Below are 7,871 nucleotides of genomic sequence, written 5' to 3' on the forward strand. Positions count from 1 at the left end.
TAACACATTAAAATGTGCTGGTATGGTGCACTCTTGATAGGAAATAAGTGAATCTACTGCTAATTTGTGATGAAAACACAATGTGATATATGACATGTTTTGTATTTTCGCATTCGACATAATTTTTAGATTGATTTCTAATACGTGTATTTCTTGCCTGAGGGGAAATTTAACAGAGAAGGTAATTTTAAAACATATTGATCAAACATATTGTTTAGCTTGTATCAAATAAACAATTCCTGTCTATATACAATATATGCTGCTAGATGATATTCACCATCGTGGACAAAACGATATCATAGAATTTGTGAAAATTCAATCTAAACATTGATTTTCTAACGGAACTATAAAAAATCGACTACTGAGAATAATGGTTAAAGCTGCATGCCGTCAGATGAGCCAAACAAATCAAGAAAATCCCTTTTGAGAAAAAAATGTACTAAATTTCAAGAAAAGTAAAACTATTTACAATTATAGCTTTCTTTGCTGTAGTTGTTTTTTGTTGTTTATTTGTGTTTGTTTGTTGTTTTTTTTATTTTAAATATTTTACTCTCTAATACACTCTCAAACTTTTCATGGAAATAAGCATGAATCTGGAGGCATGCTGCTTTAAATATCCCTTCCAATAACATCATATTATGACGTTCTTTGTTGTATACCATAATGTACCCTTAAAGTAAGTTTATTTTTATAGTTATTTATATGATCAAAACTCATAAATTCCAATGCATCAACTCCTAAGCGTCGTTATTTACTCGGTTATATTTCATATCAAATAATATACATGTATTTGATAAAATCGCATCTTCTCAGTCCTTTCCGTCAAACTTCGGATAAGTTATTATAAATAATAGTCGAGTAGTTCTGGTTGTATTAGATACAAAGTACATGTAATCATATAAATTTTAATACCATCAATCCTATGTGTTTGATATATTGAGAGATTTATTAATTTAAAAGCAAAATTAATCAGACCTTACTTTTATGAATTAATAATCCAGTTGTATTTATTGTAGAGACAAAAAAATGAAGCAATTCCGTTTTCTATAAAACATAACAAACTATAATTTACGTCAAAATATTTTTCATCAGTCATACAGAGAAAAAAAGATGACTTTGCAAATTTCTACAATTTGAAAGAAAATCCGTGACAGATAATATTATTTCAGGGTTATCTATAAACTTAATGGATTATGTATTGCATTTTAAAACTCAATTTTGACACATCAAAGTAAATTTCTTTTGGCTTGCATGAAATAAGTACTAAAGTCTTATATCTAATAAATCAACGTGGCATGTATAATACAAAATTACGATTACAACTCCATATTAAAAAGTATGCTCAGGTACAATTTTGTTTAGTTCTCTCCGTGTAGAAATCTGGACACGAGTAGATGCCTTTAGAGCAATGTTCTTTCCTTTGGACGAGCGTTGTCTTTGTACACACTTAAGTTAAGAATCGGTAAATCAAATGTGCATGTAAAGTTACTATTTATATTGAAAATAAACCAAATGAGCATTCTGATTCTTGTATTCATTTTGAGGCGTATAATGACAGTGATGTTTTTATTTGTCTTTTTATTTGTCTTTTTATATATTTTGCCATCGTGCTTGATTTTCTAACATTAAAAAAAAAGAATAATATTGTTTAACTTTTGTTTTTCTTTCTTTTTCTCTCATAAAATAATTACATGCATATAATAACAAAAATGTATTTTGCAATGAGGCATGATTTTTAAAAAGTTGGACTTTAAGTAATTATTTGTCATTATCCTCGGCTGAAGAAAAAGGTCAATAGCTGATAGGCAATTACTCCGTCAGAGTATGTTTTGTATAAAGTCATTCTTGTATACGAAGATACAGCGTAAAACTATATAACGTGCGCTCTTCTATTTTTTCCATAATAAAGTAATCAAATTCAATTAAACACAGACAAACAAGAACAATTATCTAATCATTTTGTAATTTTATGATAAATGTACTTATGGTGTTGACGGGTTGTCTTGAAAGGTTTAATTTGGATCAAACGCGTAACAGATAATTTTCGAAAAATATGAAATTTACAACTTTTCTTTTTCAAAATGGCAGTACATAACACAGACTGATACATTTTGTAAAACTTACTATAATCCTTTAATAGCCTGTAAGATTTTATTTATTCAGAATTTAAATTGTACAGTGTTGTTGACATTAAATTTCACTTGTGTCAATTCATCTTTAATCTCAGGATGATGTCACAAATGGTCACAAATTGAACATACGCCATTGCGGACATTGTTTTATATTATTAAAGAAAATTTTAAATTAACTTAGAGCTACAGTTTCTTTCATGAAATTACATTCTACTGCCTGACAAACGTCAAATCAGTTAGATTTCAAAACGATATGGTTACCAAAAATACATTTCCTTAAAGGAATTCACTGAGCATAGTTAGACCATGAAGTAGATATAAATTGTTTTATAACCTATATATTTTCTAAAATCATTTTATGTGATCCAAATATCTACAGTACAAATATTGAAAATTGAGGAATAGTCTTATAATGATTTTACAGCTAATTTTAACTTGCTTAAAGATTTAAATTTCAATAGAAATCGAATAGCTTGCAAATAAGATGCAATTAAATTGATTATTTACTGCATTTCATAACATCAACATCATTTTATATTTTTGCTTCAATTTGGCACCAAAACTCATCAAGTAAATATCTGACAGAGCATAATGCTCTACAAATCGTCTGTTATTTTTAGGAATACATTAAATCTTACAATTTAAGTACTAGAAGTTTGGGAAACGGTCTCATCTTTTATATATCTAAAGCGGTAAAATTCATACAGCATTTACCACTTAAGCAACAAATACATTTTTATTACTGCCACATTAGAATTTAAATGCACTTAGTAAGATAATATTAATAATGCCCGTTATCTTGAACTCCACCTTAAATATTTTCAAGATTGCATATCGAAAATAAGAAACTCTGGAAACTGGAAACCCAAAATAATATTTAACATAATAAGGCATTGTGGATTCAATTTCTCGATTTTGACCCCAAAGTGCGTTTTGACACAGAGTGCACTTTAAGATATACCGTACTTTTAAGTGCGTTTCTGTATCATTTATTTACAACTCTTTACATACTTTTACATTATGACTGTATTTTATTTTCACAAACACAAGCACATCTCTTAAAATGAATGCTGATGAAGAAGGCCGCAAGGCCTAAAGCTACTGCAAATTTAAATTCAAATTTCTTTAGGGACTCTGTTTTTCTCTATTTTTCTGTATTTATCTCTTTTATATATATTCCTTAACAAGACTTATGTACTCGCTATTCAAAACAAATAGTTTTAAAAATGCGAATTGGGTAAAAATTCAGTCTAAATTAAAAACTAAATACAAAGAGAGTCCTGACAATTGTACAGACCCACATTCCGAGAAAACGCTAAGATATATTTTCGTCTCTATTCCATATTCGGACAATTGAATAAGAATACAAATAAATTTCACGCAGTAGACATAAAGTTAACATGTTATTGTCCCCTTGACAATAGGATCGCCTTTAATTTCTTCATCATTAAGTTATTGGGTGTTTGTTAACTCAGACAAACTTGACAAATAATCATGAAAATAAACAATTATGTTTGATAATATGTGAAAAGTGAACTCCTTATGACGTCTCAGGACTCCCGTGGTTGTTTCTGTATCCATATTACACAATTAAACCTTCCGATTATGTCTAGCATTTCTTTTGATGTTGAAAATATCGGAAAGCGTACTTTATATGAAGTAGTCGTTTTGTTGCCTACGATAGTTAAGGCGTCAAAATGTATTTACTTCTGCAGATTAATGTAGGGTAATCATTATAATAGCTATACAGCCGATTAAATGTGAACAATATGTACGCCACCGTTTCATATAGTACATTTGATTTTATCGGGGTCTGGTTTTTGTGCTGGACACACATTTAAGGTAGACCATGGGTAATGCATTACCTCCACTTTGAAGAGTATTCAAATAGGCTAGAATTGCTTGTAAACTACATTGAAATTGAGGGGCGTGGGTTCAAACCCCAGAAGGGACAACTTTTTTTTCTTTCTTTTTTTCTTTTTAACATTTTTTATGTATCTCTCTGATCCCTTATGGAAGAAAAAAAGTTTGATTTTAATTATATAATTATTTTAGGTATTTTTTTTGTTAAATAATGCCAAAATTTATAACAAACATGATACCAGATATTTTCAAAGTTCGATAAAATAAAAACTACATGGTAAAAGTATTTTATATTTCGCATGATCAACTAATATACCTTTGAAAAAATTTAGGCAAAGTTTGAAAACAGACCCTCATTTCGATAAATTTTAGGGATATTTTGAATAAGGCATTTTAGATAGGGAAATGGTAAAATTAGTGTTAAAAGTGGGTGGGGTAGGGTTACATTTTTATATATTTTGAGAACATTTTGTTTAGAACCAAACATTTTGGTTGTGTAATGTGTTACTTGAATGTTATCATTTGTTTCTTAACAATGAGCAATAGAAAAACATTTTTTATAATGATGATATTACAGATTATTTACAGTTTCCTCATTTCTAAAAATAAGCCCTTCAAATGGCAAGGTCTTAGTTCAGAAATATATCCATAACTCATAAACCACACGGTAAATTTTATTTAAATTTTGCATACAGGTGACCTTGAAGACATATAACTGTCCTATGTTGTCAATTTTACAGTTCTTTATGGTGCCCATTACCCATGGTCTACCTTAACATAGACTACATACTTGTATACGATATGTACATATAGAGGATATTGAATGAGTGTAGTTTAATACTAAATTTATTGAACGAGTTGAATAAAATCATATTATGCGAGCCTCTGGCGAGCATAATATTGTTTTATTCAACGAGTTCAATAAATTTAGTATTGAATCTACACGAATATAATATTCCATTTATCACATATATAATATAAGAACAGTAAACTGTTAAAATGGGTAATTTTTCAATGACGCGCCTATAGTGTAACGCTAACATTAGCGCGTTTTATCGCTATGTTTCTATATAGCGCAAATGACGTCACGTCAAAGTGTAATTACACTAGTGTAATATCGTTTTTATTAAATGGCTTTATTACACTCCTGCGCCGCGGTTTATGTGATAAAATCAAACATGCCTTTCTAGTGTTGTAATAGTAGTAATCTTAGAGCACATACGTGGAGGGACAAAAAGTTTTTCGTTCCTTTATCAAAGGGCAGCCATTCCTTTATTAATGATAAGAAGGCTAATATTCACAGCCAAATCTTAAATTTGAATATATACAACTATAGTAATGTAAATCAAATGGGAATCAGTGTTCGTCCTTTCGCTGTGTAATGTTAAAATATTCACATATAATTGCTTTGAAAATCTTGAGACTTCAGTGTTTTCTACTTTTCATTTTTTGTATACAATAGACTCTTCTCATTTCCGTAAAACCAGAACGTTTCAAAAACGTTTTATCAATGGGTATATTTTACACTTTGTTTTTCAAATATAAACCTGGGGGCATTTTACCAAGTTACGCACGATTTATCCTATTTGTAATAGGAAATGTAATTTTATGGACTGCAAATACTTTAGCAGCCGATGCATATCATCTGATCATCTGCTTTACCCACTGTTCAGTCCATACACATACAGTTATTCTTCATAGTTCTTTTTAAATTGATGAAAAAGTGTTTCCTTTCGACGCATCAATCGCATCTTGAGAAAATATTACAATATTACTTTGGCATTGATATACTTAGAACTCAGCTGGAAATTGTTGTTTTTTTTTTAGATTCTTAGCCGGATTTGATTGAAAGCATTTAATTTATACAACTGGCTATTTTGTACAAAAGAAAAAACATTCTGAAAACCGGGTAGAGAAAATAACATGAAATTGTACTCACAAGTTATTTATCCATATTTATCACATGGTACACACATCTCTTAAAAATATTTCGAGTTCTATCATGCAACAATACCCCATTATAGAGGCCCTTCAAACAGATTTAAGACAGTGTTGTTAAGCGAGCTTCTGACGAGATTCCTGCACTTTTAGTGTTGAAAATTGGGCACCACTAAAGCCGGTGCTAGGGGGCGTTTGGGATTTGCACTGTTTCATTATCCCTTATGTACAGACTCAAACCGAGTCTGCAATTTTCATGTTGTTTTATTGTGATTAATGCTTCCAAGTCCAGATATTTATAGCATTTTCTTGGACTACTTGAACGAAGAGTTTGTTTTAGTCTGCAATTCTTATGTAATTTTGTTGTGATTAATGCTTCCGAGGTAACACTTTGTTTCCAGAATTTTATACTTCACAACAGCAGGTGTCAAGTGCTGTGTGGCATCTGTAAAAAGTTGCCCCGTACTTCACTTCAGTGTTGTTATATTTTTCTGGTCCTTCGGGATCATTGATGCCAGCACTATTAAGTGTTGAGAATTGAGTACCGCTCAAGCCGGTGCTAGGGGGCGTGAGGGATGTTGCACTTATTTATTATTCCTCATGTACAGACTCAATCAAACCGAGTCTGCAATTCTTATGTAATTTTGTTGTGATTAATGCTTCCGAGGGATCACTTTGTTTCCAGATTTTTATATGACAACGAGCGTATGAATACAGTTGAATTTATCAAAATAAACTCATTTTGGCGCTTTAGGGATTCTGTATTTAGACCTTTACGAAAATTAATGAAGTGCCATGTCAATATTGTTGGACAATATCATTATTATTATTTTTGTTGTTTTTGTTATTATTTTTGTTATAAATATAATTAATATTATTATCATCATCACCATCACAATCATCATCATCATCATTATCATCATCAAAGACATTACAGCCAATATCCGTTCTGAAAACTTATTAATCTAAGGAGAACAACCCTTACATTACAAACATCGGGTATTTTTGGCAGTTATTTGAACAGTATTATGTAAGTGAAAAGATGAAAAATTAAAAAAAATCACACTTCTGCGAATTCTGCTTTCTTTCCTATTCCTTCATATTTTTCTTCTTTTTCTCCTAATTATTATTACTGTTGTTGTTGTTGTTGTTATTATTGTAATTAATGTTTTTGTTTTGTTTCTGTTGTTGTTGTTAAATTGATAATAATAATAATAATAATAATAATAATAATGATAATATTAATAATAATTTAATCTGCATGGAATGTCATTTGAAACGTTACAAAATTCTGGAAACAAAGTAGTTGCAAAAATATACAGGGACCAAGCATATTTCTTTGTATTAATTGATCGTGCGATGTAACGAAATGAGTTAGTTTCTTGATTATGAAAACTTATTTTGAATACATTCTTGTACCTATTTAACTGGAAAACTATTTCACTAGAAATTCCTGAAAAGATGGAGAATCCGGGTATCGATCCCGGTACCTCTCACATGCTAAGCGAGCGCTCTACCACTTGAGCTAATTCCCCGTTGTTTGCAGAAACGATTTATTAGATTTTTATTATGATAACCACAGTGAAGTCTTTTTAAGATTTTTATCTTTAAAACGTTCAGGGACTTTGTACAGTTGTCTAAAAACTATTTTCTTATTTTACCTTTACTACTCGTTTATGTAAAGTCCTTTATCATAACCCCTCGAGCAAGTATACTACGCAGACACTGACACACTGGACACTACTCACACACTGACAGACATGACACTACTCACACACTGACACATGAGACACTACTCACACAAGGGCACACAAGACACTACTCACACAGGACCATCTGACAGACAGGAAACTACCCATACACTGACATACAGGACACTAAGAAAACATTGACACAACGGAGACTATTCACCACTTGCACACTAGACACTACGGACAC

The 7,871-nt window shown here is 30.6% G+C and overlaps 1 non-coding gene across 1 annotated transcript; it reads right to left on the reverse strand.

The window, feature by feature from the left end:
• Positions 1–7,395: 7,395 nt before the first annotated feature.
• Positions 7,396–7,468, reverse strand: Trnaa-agc (transfer RNA alanine (anticodon AGC)). The gene has a single exon. It is a non-coding gene; the product is annotated as a tRNA-Ala (tRNA).
• Between the last annotated feature and the right edge of the window lie 403 nt (positions 7,469–7,871).

The sequence above is a fragment of the Ruditapes philippinarum genome, unplaced genomic scaffold, assembly GCF_026571515.1.
Source record: "Ruditapes philippinarum isolate M1 unplaced genomic scaffold, ASM2657151v2 ctg3640_1_1_1_1, whole genome shotgun sequence".
Taxonomy (NCBI): domain Eukaryota; kingdom Metazoa; phylum Mollusca; class Bivalvia; order Venerida; family Veneridae; genus Ruditapes; species Ruditapes philippinarum.